Source organism: Vigna unguiculata, chromosome 10 (assembly GCF_004118075.2).
Source record: "Vigna unguiculata cultivar IT97K-499-35 chromosome 10, ASM411807v1, whole genome shotgun sequence".
Taxonomy (NCBI): domain Eukaryota; kingdom Viridiplantae; phylum Streptophyta; class Magnoliopsida; order Fabales; family Fabaceae; genus Vigna; species Vigna unguiculata.
Genome location: NC_040288.1, coordinates 13551667 through 13572895, shown reverse-complemented (window position 1 = coordinate 13572895; position 21229 = coordinate 13551667). Strand labels below are relative to the sequence as shown.

At 32.3% G+C, this 21229-nt stretch overlaps 1 long non-coding RNA gene across 1 annotated transcript; it reads left to right on the top strand.

Moving 5' to 3' along the window:
- The first annotated feature begins 14789 nt into the window (after nucleotides 1-14789).
- On the top strand, nucleotides 14790-16815 carry LOC114167406. The gene is made up of 3 exons (XR_003600219.1): nucleotides 14790-15194; nucleotides 15880-16511; nucleotides 16630-16815. It is a non-coding gene; the product is annotated as an uncharacterized LOC114167406 (long non-coding RNA).
- Nucleotides 16816-21229: the final 4414 nt, after the last annotated feature.

The window sequence follows — 21229 nt, the reverse complement described above, 5'->3', positions numbered from 1 at the left end:
GGATGTATGGAGAGTCACTGTTAGGACAATGTTCTTATTATTTGGAAGAGTTGGACAGATGGATTTGTCAGGGTAGTGTATAGACACTTGATTAACCACGATTGGGGTAGACTAACCACAAGGAGGAGTCCTTATTGGTTCATAAGAGTGAGTATGTAACCAATAGACTAGTTGAGGTGCTAAAACCAGTGAAGTACTGTTCTGGTATAGCGCCTGGCGGGCTAACGAAACCGCCAGGCGGTAGACTTAGCATGTGAGAATACTGCACTGAGCAGGCGCCTGGCGGCACGGTGTGCTCCGCCAGGCGGTGACGAGAAAACAGTGGGTCTGGCAGGACGCTGGCGCCTGGCGGTGAGTGAATACCGCCAGGCGGTCTGGAACAATTTCGCCTGGCGGCGCGTGGGCCGAGCCAGGCGGAAACGCTGTTGCCCTTTGCTTTCTGGTGTGTTGTTTTTAACTGACAATGATGCTTGCTTGGATCGGGAGATGCTGTGCCATGAGCGGGTAGGTTCATGGATGGTGTGACATGTGATGATATGAGCGGGGAGGTTCATATCAAGTTACTCTCACGTGAGGATACGAGCGAGGTAGGTTCGTATGTTCCGTGCTCACGTTGAGAGATGCCACGTGCGGGGAGGTACGGGGGCTGGTGGATCACATGTGTTGGACTACGGGCGGGTAGGTCCGTAGAGCAGGACTACGAGCGGGGAGGTTCGTAGAGGCAGGACCACGAGCGGGCAGGTTCGTGTGAGCATCAGATTCCCGAGTCCAAGGCTAACCAATTGAATGATTTGAAGACTGATAAGTCTTGGGGTTAGGGTCTTGGCCAAGAATTATAGATAATGAATAAGATGGGTAAATGATCTATCTTGTGTTTACATGCTTGTTATTTTATTTTCTCAGCTCACCCTTTCTGTTTGTGTGTGGCGATGATCGTGTAATTCGTTACACGGGAGCAGATGTTGATACAAGTGGTGCTGAGGATGCTCAGATGGCGGAGTGAGGGCTAACATGGGATTAGAGCTAGAGTTTTACTCATATGTATTTTATGTTTTAAATGCAAATTTTGTGAACTTGTAACATTTTATAAATTCAGTTATGAGTTTTGGCGCGCTATCTTAATAAATTGAAATTTTCCCGCGTCGGGATTTTTATCGAGACGGCTATTATTGCAATTATTTATTTTAATATTTATTTTTAAGTAATAATCCCTAGGGATGTTACAGAAGGCTCGTACCAAATCAGGGTAGTAGGTGCCTCGCATCTCTGTGAAGAATTTGACCCCTTGTTCAGCGAGAAAAATAGGAATTGTGAAATGGCGATTGACAAACCATTGAGACTAGATGAATTTCGGAGTGATAAGGGGCTTGTCTTTCCATAATGTGATGAATTCAGATCTTCTATCTTCATCTGAAATCCATCCTTCAATGGAAGCAGTCCTAGGTACAGTTGAGGGTTGAGAGGCACGAGATGTAGTCCTTCTACGGGTAGGAATCTTTCTATGAGAGGGTTCAACCATTGTTGAGGTAAAGGAGAGGGAAGCTTTGAGAGTTTTGGAGAATTTTGAGAAAATGAGAGTTTCTTGAGTGTTGATGGTGAGAAAAGAGTGTTCTGGCGACCAAAATGGCTGATATTTATAGAGAAGTGTCTCCAACGGCCATATACACGCATTTTAATGCAACAGCTAGTTTTTGAATTTATTTGGTCCAACAACGTGTAATAATCGATTATCAGGAGGTGATAATCGATTATTGGTTCATGAACTGGGCAAAATATGAATCTTGACGAGCTGATAATCGATTATCCTAAGTGATAATCAATTATTTTAGGAGGTTTTGATTTTTTTTTGGCTCATAATTAAGGATAATCGATTATTGCCCCAAATAATCGATTATTCCAGAATGTTTTGGGATTTTTAAGGGTGGCTGATAATCGATTATTGACACTGATAATCGATTATTGACGCTATTTTTCGGATTTTTAAAGAAAATTGAGATTTTGGCAATCTAAGAGATCTCTAATGTGCCTAAGTCTCTTCTTAGTTCATAAAATCTATCTTTAGCTAAAGGTTTGGTAAAGATATCACCTAATTGATGCTTTGTATCTACGTATTCTATCTCACAATTCCCTTTATTTATGTGATCTCTTAGGAAATGATGTCTTATTTCAATGTGCTTTGTCCTAAAATGCATTATGGGATTTTTGGTTAAGTTAATAGCACTGGTATTATCACATTTCAGAGGTATATGATTTAGAAAGATATTATAGTCTTCTAATTGTTGTTTCATCCAAAGAATTTAACCACAACAGTTTCCAGCTGCTATGTATTCAGCCTCTGTAGTGGACAAAGCCACACAAGCTTGTTTCTTAGAGTGCCAAGAGACTAATGAACTACCTAAGAGGTGACAAGTACCACTGGTACTTTTTCTATCTATTTTACAGCCACCATAATCAGCATCTGAATAGCCTATCAAATTAGGAGATGCTCTTGAAGGATACCAAAGTCCAAAACATGCAGTTCCTTTTAAGTATTTTAAAATTCTTTTCACAGTAGTAAGATGTGATTCTTTTGGATTGGCTTGAAAACGAGCACACACACATACAAATTGCATAATGTCAGGCCTACTTGCAGTAAGATACAACAAAGAACCTATCATGCCTCTAAATATAGTCTGATTTACCTCTATTCCTGATTTATCTTTGCCTAAATAGCAAGAGGTTCCCATAGGAGTATTTGCTTCCTTAGCAGTATCCATTCCAAATTTCTTAAGTACTTTTTTACAGTACTTAGATTGAGAAATGAAAGTTCCATTTTCCATTTGCTTAATTTGTAGACCCAAAAAGAATGTCAATTCTCCCATCATTGACATTTCAAATTCTCCCTGCATTATGCTTGCAAAGCCTTTACATAGTGAACTATCAGTAGACCCAAATATTATGTCATCTACATAAATATGAACTAGAAAAATATGCTCATTTACTCTTTTAATAAATAGACTTAAATCAATTTTACCTCTTTCAAAATCATTTTCTAACAAAAATGTACTTAATCGTTCATACCAAGATCTAGGTGCTTGTTTTAATCCATGCAATGCTTTCTTTAATTTATAAATGTGATTAGGAAACTTATAGTCTTCAAATCCAGGTGGTTGTTCAACATACACATTTTCTTTTATAAATCCATTTAGGAAAGCACTTTTGACATCCATCTGATATAGTTTAAATTTCATGAGAGAAACATAGGCAATAAGTAAACGTATAGCTTCTAACCTCGCAACTGGAGCATATGTCTCATCATAGTCTATACCTTCTTCTTGTCTGTATCCTTTTGCTACAAGTCTGGCTTTGTTTTTAGTGACGTTTCCCTCTTCATCCAGCTTGTTTTTGAACACCCATTTTGTTCCTATGACTTGATGTGAATCATCCCTAGGAATGAGTTCCCAAACTTCATTCCTTTCAAATTGATTCAGCTCTTCTTGCATTGCTATACACCATTGATCATCTTGAAGAGCTTCTTCTACATTTTTTGGTTCTATCTGTGAAACAAAAGCAACAGTCATACAGAAGTTTGACATATTTCTAGTAACTACTCCCTTTGATATGTCTCCAATGACTTTTTCTAGAGACAATCCTCTAGGTGATTTCCAGCTTTTGGCAAGATCTTCAGGTTCAATCAATGGGTTCTCATTTAGGTACATCTAATCAAGAGCTTTTTTAAAATATTCTTCATCACCTGCATTTGTTTTATTTGACACAAGAGGGTTTTTCTCAAGGTCCACAATTTCATCAAAAACAACATGTACAGATTCTTCCACATTCAAGGTTCTTCTATTGAAAATTCTGTAGGCTTTACTAGTTAATGAATATCCTAAGAAAATAGCTTCATCGGCTTTAGAATCAAATTTACCCAAATTTTCTTTTCCGTTATTTAGAACAAAGCATTTGCATCCAAATATTTTTAAATGAGCTACATTAGGCTTTCTTCCTTTAAACAATTCATAGGGGCTAATTTTTAAAATTGGTCTAATGAGCATTTTATTTAATACATAACATGTTGTCTTCACAGCATCAGCCCAAAAATATGTAGGCATATCATATTCGTTCAACATTGTGCGAGCTAATTCTTCTAAAGATCTATTCTTCCTTTCTACAACTCCATTTTGTTGAGGAGTTCTAGGTGCAGAAAAATTATGCATAATTCCGTTTTCTTCACAAAAGTTTTCAAACAATTCATTTTGAAATTCTCTACCATGATCACTTCTTAAAACTTTAATTTTCAAATCTTTTTCATTTTGAACTACTTTTGCAAATTTCTTAAAAGCTTTAAATGCCTCACTTTTTAGTGTGGGAAAGAAGGTCCATGTATATCTTGAGTAATCATCAACAATAATAAGAGCATAAAAATTTCCTCCAAACAAATCCATATGCAAGAGTTCTAAAGGTTTTGATGTAGAAATCACATTTTTTGAATGAAATGAAGATTTTACTTGTTTTCCTTTTTGACATGCATCACATAGTTTATCTTTTTCAAACTTTACTTTTGGCAGTCCAATTAATAATTCTTTAGAAATAAGTTTGTTTAATTGTTGCATGTTAATATGAGCAGCTCGTTTATGCCACAACCAAGGGTTTTTTTCTTTAACAATCAAACAAGTTATATCACTAGATGATGCATTATCAAGATCAATCAAGTAAATGTTATTGTGTCTCATACCTTTTAAGGTTACTTCTTTGGAGTCCTTTTGATGAATAGTGCAGTAGTCACTCTTAAATATTACTTTGAGTCCTTTATCACATAATTGGCTTATACTGAGAAGATTGTGCTTTAGTTCTTCCACATACAGTACATCCTTGATCTCCAAAGTATTTCCTCCACCTACATCACCCGTTCCAAGTATTTTTCCTTTGTTGTTATCCCCATAAGTGACAAATCCTTGTTCCTTTCTTTTAAAGTTCTTAAACTTCTTTTTCTCTCCAGTCATGTGTCTTGAACAACCACTGTCAAGATACCACATTGACCTTCTGGATTTAGAAGTCATCTGCAAAATAAGGAAACAATTCATTTAGGTCCCCAACAACTTGTTTGGGTCCTTGGGGTTAGAATAAAAATATCTACTTATGAACAGGCACCAATGATACTTCCTATTTGGAACACCAAAATGTTTAATATTGCATTTGTTTGAAGTATGACCCTTTTTCATGCAATAAAAACATGTAGCAGTACATGCATATGTATTCATAAAATGAGAAGTTCCTTTTTCTACTCAAAATCTATGAATTCTCTTAGCTTTATTTTTAAAATTATGATTATGAGCATACTTGGTCTTATTTGGGTTTTTCTTGAGATTAAACTTTTCACAATTTTTATTTTCTAAGGCATCTTCAAGATGTTTTTCCAAAATACATATATCAAACATATAACTTTTACATGACGCACATTCAACAGTTTCTTTTTCTTTATTTTCTAATATTGAAATTTTATTTTTCAAAAATTCTTCTTCTTCAAGAGATTTTTCGAATTTACTTTGTAAATCTTTGAAATCAGATTTTAACTTTTTATGAGCAGTATCCAATTTACTAGATTTAATAAGTAATTGTTGAAAAGCATCATAGAAATCATCATAGTCATTTTCATGGCAAGTAGAATTTACCTCACTATCAGAATCATCATGATTAGCCATCAAACATAGATTTGCTTCTTCATTATCAGAATCGCTAGAATTTGATGAGCTTGAGGCATTGTCTTCCCATGCTATATATGCCTTCTTTTTAAAGAATTTTCTGCCCTTCTTTTCTTCACTTTTTGAATTTGGACAATCAGCCTTAATGTGTCCAGATTCTCCACATCCGTAGCATTTGAAATTTGAGGATGATCCTTGATTATCTTTCTTGTTGTTCTTGAATTGATTTTTTACCTTTGGCCTTCATGAATTTTGTAAACTTCTTAATCATAAGACTAAGATTTTCATCATCATTTGAATCTTCTTCTTCCTTTTGCTTTTTGCCTTTAACCACTTCAGTTTTAAAGGCTATGTTCTTCTTTCTTCCAATATCTTCTTCTTCATTTAATCTGCCTAGTTCAAGCTCATGTTCTCTCAGCTTTCCAAATAGAGCCGCCATCGTCATTGTCGCAAGATTTTGTGACTCCGTGATGGCTGTCACCTTCGACTGCCAAGTCCTGTTCAAGGATTTAAGAATTTTTATATTTAATTCATCAGTGTCAAAGGTTTTACCTAGACCTGTGAGATGATTGACGATATGTGTGAATCGTTTCTGCACATCGTAGATAGTTTCTCCTTGTTGCATCCGAAACATTTCGTATTCTTGGATCAAAGAGTTCTTGCGTGCTCTTTTCACATCATTTGTTCCTTCATGGGTTACACGCAATATTTCCCACATTTCTTGTGCACTGGTGCAGACTGAGATCCTATAAAACTCATCTAGGGTTAAGGCAGATGAAATTATATTTCTAGCTTTTACATCATACTGGACTCGTCTATTTTCGTCTGTTGTCCATTGCGAGAATGACTTTGGTTCCTGCACATCATTTACAATATTAACAGGAACAAATGGACAATTTAAAACAGCATCCCAAATACCTCTATCTACAGACTCTAGAAAAATTTGCATCCTAACTTTCTAGAAAGGATAATTTTCACTAGTAAATAGAGGAGGTTTGTTGATAGACGCATCCTCAACAAAGGTTTGATTTTGTATAACCATTTTTGAAAAATTTGAATAACTATCAAAGCAAGCTCTGATACCAATTGTTGGTATCGCGCAGCGGAATGTTTAAACGTGTGGACAAAAACCAAGAGGGGGGTGAATTGGTTTTAAGTAATAAAATTAATACTTTAAAATTTTTCCAAAATTTATCAATTAAATCAAATATTAATTTCTTTAAACACAGTAATAGATGAAATAAAGAGATAGAGAAGAAGATTGAACACAAGTATTTATACTGGTTCGGATCAAAAGACCCTACGTCCAGTTGTTAATCTCTCATAAACGAGATTAACTAAATCACTAACAAATAACAGATTTACAATCAGATAGTAAAAGAGTAAGGAAAGAAAACACCTCTCTTGAACACACAAGAGATGAACAACTTTCTCTGAATCACACAGAGAACCTTGACCTTAGCTTTCCTAGCAACAACAGCAGCACTCAATCACCTAGAACACCTCTCAGGAAAAGTTATCGCTCTACCCACACTAGGTTTTTCAAAGCTTTTTTTGAGAACACTCAGATAACTCTCTTGCAGTCACAACACTAGCACTCTAGCTTCTCAAAAAGGTAAGTGAGAATTAACTCTGATGTTCTTTAAATAGGGGTTCCAAAAATTAGGTCAAAAAGCTGAACAATCGCGCCCAACTGACCAGGATAATCGATTATCACTAGTGATAATCGATTATTCCAGTGTGGTTTATGAAAAACAAATTTTTGAACAGATAATCGATTATTCCAGTGCTTTCTTGAAAAAAATGGTTCAACTCAAGATAATCGATTATCCTAAGTGATAATCGATTATCCTAAGTGATAATCGATTATCACTTTGATTTTTTGAGAAATACCATAATTTTTTTGTACACTATTGATTCTAACAAATCTAATTACACTTTATAAGATAGCTTTAAACACAACAACACTTGTTCTTCATATTGACTTCCAGATGGCTTTCAGGCTTCTTTTATCATCATCAAAATCTTGCTTCAGCATTTAGACTTGTATTGTTTTTGCCAACACCTATCATTCTTAGAAGACCATTCATGAAAATCGCCATAGTTATCATAGATGTTGATGGCGGCAAACTAAAAATTAGAGATCAAGAGGAGGAGGTAAACTTCAAAATGTCCAAAGGAATTCACTATCTAAAACCAAAGGATATTAATGTTGTTAAGGAAGTTTTGTTTGTGACGAGTAAGGCAGAACAGGTTTCCAGGCTGTTGAAAAATTGTTTCAGTTATTTTTCTCCACAACAAATGAAGTTAGAAGAAAATGGCCCTCTCCAGAGGAGAAGAAGGGTCGAACTATTCATATGTTACACAAGTGCTTAATTACTAGAGACAACCCAACATTTTATAAAAAAAAGTTAATATTATTATTTATTTAAAATAAATATTATATATATTAAATAGAATATGAAAAGTTAGAAGTAATAATTACTTCACGATAGATTAGTGTGGTGGCTTCAATATTAATGTTGGATTGCCAAACACGTCACGAACGATACTAGTAAATAAGAATATTTAGTACCACTAAGCAATTGTAATGTTAACCATTGACCTCAATACAATAGTCTAATCGTAATTATAGTGGAGTTTCATAGACTTGTTGGTAATGAATTTTCATAAAATGGTTGGTTAATAATTTTTAATAGAATATTTTTTCTAATATTTTTCATTATAAAAAATCCAGAATATAAAACTCAGTACAAAGCTATGGAAATAATATATTAGTTTAACGAACTGTTTTATTCATATGTTTTAGAGAGAGAGAAAAAAGATCTATATATCAAAGTATACTGTGACATCGATCCAAAGTATTTTCCTAAGACCTTATAGGAATATAACGTAACTCCTTACGCTAAGTTTTAGAATATTTTTCCTATAACAAATTCACTTGGTTGCTTTGACGTAATACAGAAAACAAATTGTACATGTCCAGAAACATCACGGTAATATGGAGAGATGTAGAGTTATATCGTCATAAAGCTGACACAAGATTGATGACATGCAGAGAGGTAGAATTGTGTCATCATAAAGCCGACACAGGATTGATGGCATGCAGAGATGTAGAGTTGCGTTGTCATAAAGTCTACACAGGATTGGTGACATATAGAGATAAAGCGTTGCGTTGTCATAAAGTCGACGCAAGACTGATGATATGCAGAGATATATAGTTGAGTCGTCATAAAGCCGATGCAAGACTGATGATATGGCATCACCACAAAATCGAGGCCAAAATAATGATAAACTGAAGCTATTAACAGAATTGGTGAGGATGTTGCTCCAAGAGTGGCGCTGGAAGAATCTTAGATTATGTAAAAAGGGATATCTTAGTTATTATTTAAGAAGAATTTATAGGTATTTTTCCAAAGAAGCATTTCAGTTGTTATTTATTAGATTATCTTTTAGAAATATTATTAGGTATCTAATTATGTATATCTGTAATAGTTGTAACCAATTTTAAACCCTATAAATAAGAATATTACTCCCACAGTCAAGGGAAAAAACTATTTTGGCCTAAGTGAGTCATTAGCTAAGGTTAAATTACTTCTTTCTTTTTATCTTTAGTATAAGGTTATTTTACACCTTTTTTTACCGGAACACGAATATTGAAGTTTTTTTACATAATCCCCTTAATCATTTCAAATCCTCTCGCAATCATTTCTAATTCACTTAGTTTCCTTTAGCAAAGGGAGATTGAACACTTTATCTCATAATTTATCCTTGGAACCATTCTTCTGGAAAATGTATCACATTCACCTAGATAATATCTAGTCATTTAATGAATGTATGTTTTCATAATTTTATAATTTTCGCTTTGGAGTTAATTTGTTTAGCAGCTTGAAATTCACTCAATGAGGTTAGGGATGGGCAAAAAAAATCTAATTTTCTTGATCTAATCCACTATTACTCTGATCTAACCCTTTTAAAATCCATTTTATTAAAAATTCAATCCATTTAAAATCCAATTTAATGGATCTGGATTTCAATCTACTCTACATTTTATATATTTTATAGATTGGATATTCATTCTCTAAATCATGATTTTAAAATATGGACAATCCAAATTTTCAATTTAATTTTTTAGCTAAGTTAGGCTAAAGGTCGAGATGGGCTAAGCTAAAAATCTAGACTCGGACGGGTCGTGCTCGACGACCTGTACAGACCGGACAGGCCTGACGACCCTGAAGGATCGGGCAGGCCTGACGACCCAAACGAGTTGATCGATCTCGATAACCCAAAAAAGTAGGGTGGGCTCGATGACCCGAACGGGCCAGTCGAGCCCAAAGACCTAGATGGGCTGGGCCGGCTTGATAACTCGGATGGGTCGTGCCCGACGACCCGATGACCCGAAGAAACTGAGTCAGCCCGATGACTCAGACAGGTTAAGTCAACCTGACAACTCGAATAGGCCATGCCAGATGACATGTACAGACCGAGCAAGCTTGACGACCCTGACGAGCACAACGGGTCAAATAGACTGTGCCGACTCGACGACCTTGATGGGTCAGCTTGGCTTGGCTTGACGACCTGGACGGGTCCTAGACCTATCGACCCTAAGCCGATGACAAAAAGTTTAATAATATATTTTAAAAAGTAATATATTTTTCATGTTTTAGAAGAAAGCCCATGGGCGGGCCTTGACCTACAAGGCTTTTTGTTGTTTTTGGCTTTGTGGGCTTCTTTAATGGGGGTTTTTTTGCACTGTGAACTTTTTTGGCCCTAACCCTGTGGATTTTGTCAAATTGACAACTCTAACCAAATTGTATCGTGTTGGGCTTAAGGACTCCAGTTTTAGAAAATTCAATTTCAATTTCTTTTATAAAATACGGATTCTGGATTTTGAACTTGATCCAAATATTTGGACTGGATTTAAATCTTGATCCAAATATTTGGATCTACATTTAAAAACAATCTAAACTAGTTTTGCTGAAAAATGGATTTGAATCGAAAATTTGATCCAATTATTTGGATCTAAAATGGATGTGGATTGGATCATTCAAAATCCGATCCATGACCACTCCTAAATGAGGCAATAGTGATTTAAGTAATCCACTCACTGATTATGGAAAAAAATGATTGATGTTGAAGTCGTCTGGTGCTCTATATTTATATCAGTGCTGGATATGGATTTAGTTGTTGTCCAAACTGCACTTTGCCCATGCTTTTTGGTCGTGATTTCTTCAATTGCGAATATTCAAAAAATTCACATCATGCTTTGTTTGCTTTCACATTGGTATATATGACCTAGATTCCATGTTGATTTTCAAGAGATTAAATAGTTTTTGTTCATTTAATATTCAGTGTGAATAACAACGTTTCACTACATCAAAATCTTCCATGAATCTCGCTCATAATGGTAGCCAAATAACAACTTATGTGTGTAAAATGTCAAAGTTGAACACATAAAAAAGTGGTACAAATGAGGTCCTCCAAGCAATGCACCAGATGATACAAATTATATGAGTTATTAGATGATTTCTCATACATGTGCCTTGGGCAACAAATAAACTCTCTTGGCATAAACAATGTAATGTACAAACCAGACGAGTGCAATCAGCTAGGCAACCCAAGCAAAGCGCTGAGAAAAGAAGATTGCCCTCGTGAAAACAAAGAAATATAGGAAGAAGCGAATTGCATATTATTTAGTGTGTATAAAATGTTACAAGAAGTGTGATATATACACACATAAAGCTAACCTTAAGAGTCAAAAGTAAATGGACCTAAAACACGAGCCTATGCTAACAACACTGACTAAAATGATAGCAAATAGATGATTCAAGTAAGACAAAAGATGACTCACCATGAGTTGAATTAAAAATGAGTTAGGTTAACCGGATTCAATTTTGATGGGTTACAAATTTTGTTGTGCGACTAGACCCACCAAAATCAGTGAGTTAGGTAGATTAACTTACTTAAAGATGTTCTTTTTTTTGTAAGTTATTATATATATATATATATATATATATATATTGAAGTACAATCAAAATTAATCGGTTCGATCAACGTCTTCACTTATTTCATAATAAAAATATAAAGATAATAATTAAAGATTAAAGTGTCCAAGATACATAATTGGAGAAACAGCTAAAATACATTATTTTATTGATGCAAATTTTTGTTAAATACATTTGAATCGAACATAAAAATTATGTGATTTGGTTTGATGTGGACATTTAAAAAGACGCTATTCCAAATCAAATTTTCGTTTGGTTTGGATAATTTTGCATACTGTTTTATTAATATATGCATTAGATTTATATTGTAACACGAATATATATATATATATATATATATATATATATAAGATGTACCTCTTTGAAACCTAACAAATCTCTCACTTACTTATGGACAATATGGCACAAATTTTAAAACTGAAACATCAAATTGAGTTCTTAATAACTACTTCAGCATAGAGTAGTGGTGGCTTCATTCCGTATATACGATAGATTGCCAAACACGAAACAAACCATATTAATAATTAATACAATATTGAATAATACCAAACAACGTCAGTGTTAACCATTGGTAACAATACCGTAGTCTAGTTAGGTACTTATAATGGAGTATTCATAGATTTGTTGATGCTGATAAAAAAAATTTGGCCCTGCATACTGTGGTAGCTTGAGGGTAACTATGAAGCATTAGAACTATACTAACTTCTTAACGATAGATTAATTGATGTGGTTGCTTGATTCCATATTAATAATGGATTGCCAAACACGTAATAAAACATATCAATAATTAATAGAATATTGAATAATATAAAGTACGTGCAGTATTAGGTAGAATAGTGTAGTAAGGTACTTGTAATCTTGTAAATATAATGGAGTGTGTGGAATATGCAGTTGTGAAGTGTAATCAAAGTTTTGAAGTTGGGATTGAAGGAAGCATAGGCATGGGGTGTGAGTGTGAGAAATGGATGATTATGGGTTTTGTGATTGCTATTTCCTTCTCATGCATGATGGAGGGAGCAGTAGCAGCACGACATCTCATGAAGACTCCTAACGGTCCACCTCCACCTCCACCTCTACCAACATGCATTATCCGCCCCGACCTCATTATTTGTGTTCCTTCTACTCCACCACGACGTTCAACCACCACTGTCCCCTAAGTTAAAGGATGCTTATGCCCTAATCTCCACTCACCTTTCCGTTCAACTCTCCCTCTCATCACCTCCACTGCTTTCATGTTTAAAAAATCCCTAGCACAATCTAATAAATAATATAATTGCACTCATCCTTTACATATTTCTTATGTTCTCTCTCTTTTCTCTTCACGTGCTTTTTTTTCTTTTTTCTTTTTTCTAATTCTAGCAGTACCTCTATTTTCTGCATTGTCTTCGTATGCTAATTTTAACCTTCTCCAACTTAATTATCATGCAACTGTTAGTTTATAGTATGAGCAATAAACCTATACAGTAACTGAGAGTTTCATCGGTTCTCAATACTCTAAATAATAGATTGAAAAACGTACCTGATGAACCGTTTAAGAATAATGGAAATAATATACATGAACACTACAAGAATTACATTAGCTACCATAAAGGAGTGTCCGTTAAAAATGGGACACTATTAAGCGTCCCTTAAACCAACTCAACTCCATATGATATAAAGTAAATAAAAAAATTAAAGTCACCGAAATGGACGCTCAACAGACCCTAAGAATTTAAAAACTAAAAAGGTACAATAATAATTAGATAACGTGTCATACGGAGAAAACACAATTATGACATAAATAATAGGTTAAAATATTATTTTGGTCCTTCTATTTGTCAAATAATGTCAATTTAGTCCTCAATTTTTTTTTTCTGTTTCAATTTGGTTCTCAGTTTCTTAAAAATAATTCAATTTGGTCCTTGCCATTAATTTTAACAGGGTGTTAAAGTCAATGTCACATGTCAATTTTATTTTTTTTTTGAATTTTTTTTGAATTTTTTGAATTCTTTTACTTTAACATGTGTCTCTTCACAGTTGTGCCACATATCAAAATGATTCAATTTGATCCATATATTTGTTTTTAGTTTCAATTTAGTCCTAATTTTTGTAAAAATGAAACAATATTATCCTTCCTTAAATTGACACTCAATTTACTTTTTTGTATAAATATTATGATGATATTCTTACTAAAATTTACATTTTTATTAAATATTTGTAGAAATATTTTAAATTAACTTTAAATTCTATACAAAGCATTAAACTTTGGTTTTGTTTTGAACTTGAAATTTAGTTCCTAAACTTATGTATAACAAATTATTTGATTTTTAATTTTCACGAAGTTTGTATAATATGGTACACTTGATGTCTTTATATATATATATGATGGCAAAATTGTTAAGTATTGAAATTAAGTTTGAGATTTAACTTTGTTTAATATTAAAACTAAAAAAAACTTGTTTAGAAATATTTCTACAAATATTTGATAAAAATGTAAATTTTAGTAAGAATATGATCATAAAATTTATACAAAAAATAAATTGTGTGTCAATTTAAGAATGAACAATATTACACTACAAGAATACATTGATTTAGCCACCAAAAATTAGTGTCGGCTTGTACAAGACACTATTAGAGTTGATTTTAGCGTCCGACGCTAAATCCAAATAATTAAAATAAAAGTAATAGTAAATTATATTAATTCTTTTATGAGAGTTATTCGACACTATTTCATTCCATAATAGTGTTGGCCATGCGACACTAATTTGATATAATTAGAACAATTTACTTGTGAGGGTCAATGGACACTAAAATATTTACGGGTTACGTTAGTTATGCGACGCCAATTCAATATAATGTGTAAAAAAATAATATTATTATTTGTCATAATGTGTAAATAAATAATATTATTATTTATCGTGGGCTAACCCGCACTGTTTCATTTCAATTCGCTTCGGCGTAAGACGCTAAAATTCATATAATTTATAATTTATTTCCAGTTAGCGTGGGCCAGTCCCCATTAAGGTTTTTATTTTGTTTTTGCGTCCGCTAATGGACACACACTGCTTGAATATAATTAAATTTTCGCTTTCTATTTCATTTCCCTCCTTATTTTTTTCCCCTGTACCCTCGCGCTATTTCCCTTTCCAATTTCACTCTCACACCCACCCATTGCGCCCTAGACATGGTGAACTCATTTCCCCTCTCTTGCAATTTCAATCTCGCGCATAGCCCCCACTGGCCTTCTCCTGAATTGCTCACCCTCATTCTTCCTTGCTATAGAAGCTCGTATCACGCGATTCCCTCCATTGGCTTTCCTTCTCACTGTCTCTCTCTTCATCACGCGGCAAACACCGCACGCCTCTCTTCATCAAGTGAAAAACGCTCCACAGCTCTCTTCGTTGCCTTCTCACCGGTCGTTGCCTTCGTTGAGAATAAAATGTTTTTTATAACCAAGGTGTTGATGTCTCTGTGTTTGCAGATGCAGGAACTGATCCTAGGATATAAAAATGTCGTGTCTTTTACCCAGGTCTTTTTTTTCTCTCCAATTAATGCTTGTTTATAGTAATTAATCTAACTCCTTGGTGATTTTTTTGCGATGAACTCAGAGAAGGGAATGGGGTTTTCAATGTTTGATTATACATTAGTTTAACCTGCTAAGGAGTTTGGAAAACAGTTTTATTTTCTACTATTTCAAGTTGAATATAGGGTCTGATTTATGTGATGTAGCTTACATTTATAGGATTGTGAGCTAAAGTGGAGACCATGTGGTTCTTCTATTGATCAGAGCTCGAGGCTTGCATCCATGTTTGAATTGGCCAAGCCAAACCATTTTACACCATAAATTTTGATAGTTATTTTGTTTTGTTTAAGGATGAGTACCTTTATTATTGATACAAAGTAATATGCACTGTTTTACTATACCTTTAGTTGAAGTTGATTATATGTAGATAATATAGAGTACTGTATTGTCTGCACGATAACTTGTGATATCATTTGGGATAGTAAAAATCTTATATTGTGTAAATTCAGAAATATATTCCAACTCAAACATGCGTTGACACTGCAGTTAAATTGACTATTAATTAGTTCAGCTAAATTAATAGACCTATTGGTGTCTGATATGGCATTTCGTCTCTTGATTTTATCAAATTGCTTTATGTTGATACATTGCGTTGTAACAGTAATTGCTTTGATATTTTGTTGTCATACAGAAACCCAAAGGTGATATTATATCAGTCTTGAAAGCTGAGAAAGAAGAGTTGGAATCATCACTCAGCAAGGAGAAACAACATGCTCTTCAATTAAACCAAGAGCTGACAGAAGCTGAGTCTCGTAACACTGACCTTTAAAAGATAAACTACCTTAATTGTTGAAGTTACTTTTTAGTTTGGAATTATAGGTATGGATTCAATTCAGGAATCAAGCATTAAAGTGGGTAATGATTACTAGCAAATAAAAATTAGAATTTAAAGAACTATTCTATTGCTCTTTTTCTGTCCAGAGCTTTGACTTATAAGACAACACTCTTTCTATTTTCTTTGAACTATACTTCTTTCTTTGGTCTTTTGGTCTCTAGATCAGTCGATTGGATTAAAAGACCCAAGCAAAATGGGGTGTATGATTGAACTGGTTGATTCAGAGTAGTAATTTTGATTAATTTCTAAACCACTTTCCACTTTCAAATTGTTCATGAAATTGCTACAGGGGCACAATAGAATCTTGCTTTCAATGCTGGTAATGCTCTACGAATAGTAGATGAAGGTGGAGTATATGCACTTGTCATCAGTGCAAAAATGGCATGCTTCATGGTTGGATTGGCATTCACTTACATGTTTGAGGGGAGGTAATTCATTCAACTTTTTAAAACCACCGAAAAATACTATTTTATACCTCTTTTATTTTATTGTTGGTAATTATATCTTTATTTTGTAAGTGACATTAATTTATATTATCTTTTTCAGCTTGTTGACGAAGATTACGAAGAAGGATGATATTAAAATCTGATATATGTTTTGTTAATTGAGTTTGTAATAGTTATACTTTAGAAAGATTTATCAACAAATACACTAACACTTTATAACTAGACTATATATTGTGACAATGAATTATCTGGAAATTAGAATTTATGAAATTTTTATTCCATGAAGAAGTCCATTTCATTTTGCAGCATGTGCTAATAGTTTTAATTTTGAAATATTAGGAATGTTCTAATTTTATTTATAGTATAATACATTTATTTGTGTTGGCTAGCCCACGCAACATTAAATGTTTTAGAATAACTTTTATACTAAGTGTCGGCTATCCTTCACTATCCTTTAACATTTTACATTTTCTTTTATCATTTAACTTTAGATGGCCGACGCTATATGGAACTCAAATCAGTGTCCCTAATGCGACGCAAATAAATTTTACGTCCAAGGTTTTTTTGTTCCTTTTCCAATACTGGACCGACAAAAATGTTAAATTAGTGTCGGTTTTTACTTTCTATTGTTTCAACTTTATAAAATTTTCTGGACTAAATTAAAACTAAAAACAAATTTATAATCAAATTGAATTATTTTGACACGTGGTACAATTGTAAAGTGACACGTAAAAAATAAAAGTTCAAAAAATTTAAAAAAAAATTTAAAAAGTTTAAAAAAATAAAAAATTGACATGTGAGGTTGACTTTAACACCGTTTTGTCAAAATTAACGAAAATGACCAAATTAAATCATTTTTACAAAAACAATGACCAAATTGAGACAGCGAAAGATTGAAGGACTAATTTGACACTACTTGATAAATACAAAGACAAAAAAAATAATTTAACTTAAATAATATTATTGAGTGGTTACAGAATCGAAATAGTTAATGATAACCATTAATGAAATTAAAATTAATTTTGTGTCCGTTTAAATGATACAAATAATTAATTTTTTTATTAAAAATAAAAAATTGTGTTTGACACTTATGATATTATTAAAAGAAATAAACACAGATAACTTTTAACAAATTTAACAAATTGTGTCCAAAATTTATTTCTCCTCGTGTAAAATTTAGTTTTCCCTCCTTTTCTAATACTCTTCATATTTTAAATTTATTTTTCCCTTTCCCAGACTCTTCTAAGTTGCTCTTCGATCCTTAGTTGTTGTCCAAAGAAATCTCAGAATTAGTGATGGTGCACGACTGCCACACTCATGTTCCTTCAGAAAGAGGAAAAATGATAGCTTAAAGCCACAAATTTCGGTCTCTTCGTTTTTTTCAAGCCAGGTTAGTTTCGTTTGTGTTGGTGGTAGTGTGTGGTGTGGGTTTTTGATCAATTGGAAAACAAGAAATATGTTTAAAGATGTTATAACCTTCCCTATTGTTTTGAACTCCTGCTCATAGTCTCACCTTATAACACAAATGTACCACCGCTTCAAGTTCCAGCTCTGCCACTTTTCCACCGCACCAATCTTACATATACAACCACTCCTTCAAGTCTCTACTATGCTCTATCAAACCACACACTGCCACTTTTCCTACTGTTTCTTATTTTCTTCACTTAAAGCCCTTTTTTTTGTTTTCTCTTAGGTGATGTTAGAAGCATAGACTAATTATTGTTGATTGTGTGAAGAGCCACAACTTTGTATGTTGTGCTATTGTTTTATAAGATTAGGTACTGTTTTTGTGTATGTTGAACAAATATTAAGTGATTTTCTTTGTCTAATCCAGAAATTATTGATTTCATTTTAGATGCATGCTTACTAAGGTGTTCACTCTAAATTGGTATCTTGCTTTTATTTTTCTTTGGAATGAAGGATCTTTTTCTACTTGTTTAAAGATTTAATGACCCGCTGCTAGTGAAGATTCCACTTCCAGTCCCTCGACATCGTCTATTTCAAAATAAATATTTAGATTTTAACTAAACTTATATATCAATTTTATTTAGTGCATTTATTGTATTCTCTTTTATATTTATTTGAAATATGTAGCAAATAGAAGCAGAATACAAAGCTATTAATCATTATTTTTTTAATCCTCATATAACTTCAGACAAACTCACCTTTTATGTTATATTAATTTAAAGAGTCTTGGTAACCGATATCCTCATGACATTGATTAAGATAATTAATATGTATTAAATTCTATAAGAAATACACAAATAAATGTAATATTAAATTAAATTTGACACAATTAGTATTAATGTAATTTTATTTTATTTAAAAGACAGAAATGTCAATAATTGTTATACATGTATGTTTCATATTTTATTCAACTTTCGTCAATAAATGTTAAAAAATAATTAAATAATAAAATAACTATGTTTTAATATTTTTAAAAATTAAATATAATTAAATATAAAGAAGTTTAAATTAATAGTACAAACATAAAAAAACAGTGTTAAATATCTACAAATTTTATAAAAAAGAAAAAAAAATAAAATATTTTAATAAAGACCTTAAAAATTTCAAAGTCATTTCTCTGTTATCCTTAACCAGCACTAATTAGCATTCTTCTAATTTAAAATTTAAAAATTACATTCAAAGAGACGGTCTAACTGTCACTTACTTTATTAATATATAAACAAACAAGAAACTAATATTATATGGGTCTAACCATGGATAATTGAGACGAGTCTAATTTACCATAGCTTTCTTAGTTGGAGGGTTGGCCTTTTACTCACTCTAGGCGGATGCACTATAGTCAATATTTGCTTTTTGAAAGGGTTTACCTGGGACTAATATCAAATTTTCTTGTAGTGGAAGAATATACATGATTTTCTATATGTAGACTACTTGAAGTGTCCTCTTGATTTTCTCCTCTGGGAAGAAAGGAACAAGAATAATAGGTATTGTGCTCACAAATAGGGACATAACCCTTTATGTAACTTCTCTAAGTTACTTAATTTCAATAATTCTAATTTGACCCCTTCATCAAATTAAAATATTATTGTTATCTACACATTTAATATATTATGATATGTATATGTTCTTAGTCATATATTTAATTAAGGTTAAAATACCTTTTTGGTCCCAATTTTCGTCAATTATGTTCAATTGGGTCCTTTTTTGCTAACACCGTTTAAATCATTAACGGCCATCAATAGTGATTGCCACAAATCATTTCGTGGTTGTTTTGAATTTTTTTTATTTTTATTTTAAATTTTAATTTTTTTTTTAATTTTTTAAATTTTTTTTAAATGTACACGTGTCAACCCAGGAGTGTGCCATGTGTCACTTTGTGGTTTTTTTGAATTTTTTATTTTATTTTTTTGAATTTTTTTTGAATTATTTTGAATTATTTTTTAAATGTCCACGTGTCAATTTAGTAGTGTGCCACATGTCAAAGTCAATATTCTATATTCAATTTGGTCCCTATATTTGTTATTTTTGTTCAATTAGGTCCTAATTTTTGTTAAGATTAACCAATTTGGTCCCTATAAAAGATGTGACCAAATTTAATTTTTATATCAAAGTTATAATGATGTGAATTTTAATATATTATATAAAGATATTTAATAAAAATATGAATTTTAATATAAAAATTAAATTTGGTTTTAATTTGGAGAGGGACCAAATTGGTTAATGTTAACAAAAATTGGGACCTAATTGAACAAAAATAACAAATATAGGGACCAAATTGAATTTAAAACATTGACTTTGACACGCTACTGGGTTAACACGTGGACATTTAAAAAAAATTTTAAAAAAAAATTAAAAAATTTTAAAAAAAATTCAAAAAATTCAAAAAAACCACGAAGTGACACGTGGCACACTCCTAGGTTGACACGTGTACATTTAAAAAAAATTAACAAAATTTTAAAAAAAATTAAAAAAACATTAAAAAAACAATCAAAAAAACCACGAAGTGACACGTGGCAGTCATTGTTCATGGCCGTTAATGATTTAAATGGTGTTAGCAAAAAATGACCCAATTGAACAAAATTGACGAAATTTGGGACCTATTTGAACACAAAACCAAAATTAGGACTTATTTGAAAAAACTTGACCAAAATTAGGAAAAAAAGGTATTTTAACCTTTAATTAATTATATCACTTTAATACTTTGACTAATAATATAATACCTTTAACACGTTTAATTATTTATTTTATATATATATATATATATATATATGTATATATATACATATATATATCTATATATATATATATATATGCATTTATTCTTCTTGTATATAATACTCCAGGACATAAGCTTTTATTCCAACACATGGTGTTGAATCGAATGATTTACTCAATAAAAAATATCCATTAGCATTACCAGAGAAAGTGAGGGATCAAAAGCCATATATATATAATAAAGATTTTCTTTTATTCACGCATCTGAACTATCCTTGTTCAATACTATATTTCAATTTATATACTAAGTAGGGGTTCTTCATTTTTATTATTGGTTTCTTGCCTTAAGTTAAGAGAAATTATGTCAATTGTGATTTATGCACATTCAAATCCTCAAGACAACAGTAATAATGGATGAAAAGGTAAACTTACCTGAAAAACTAGTTCCTCCTTTTACTTAACTCTTGATCAAGAAACAAGACATGGAAACACACTGAAATTGTTTTTCAATTTCACTT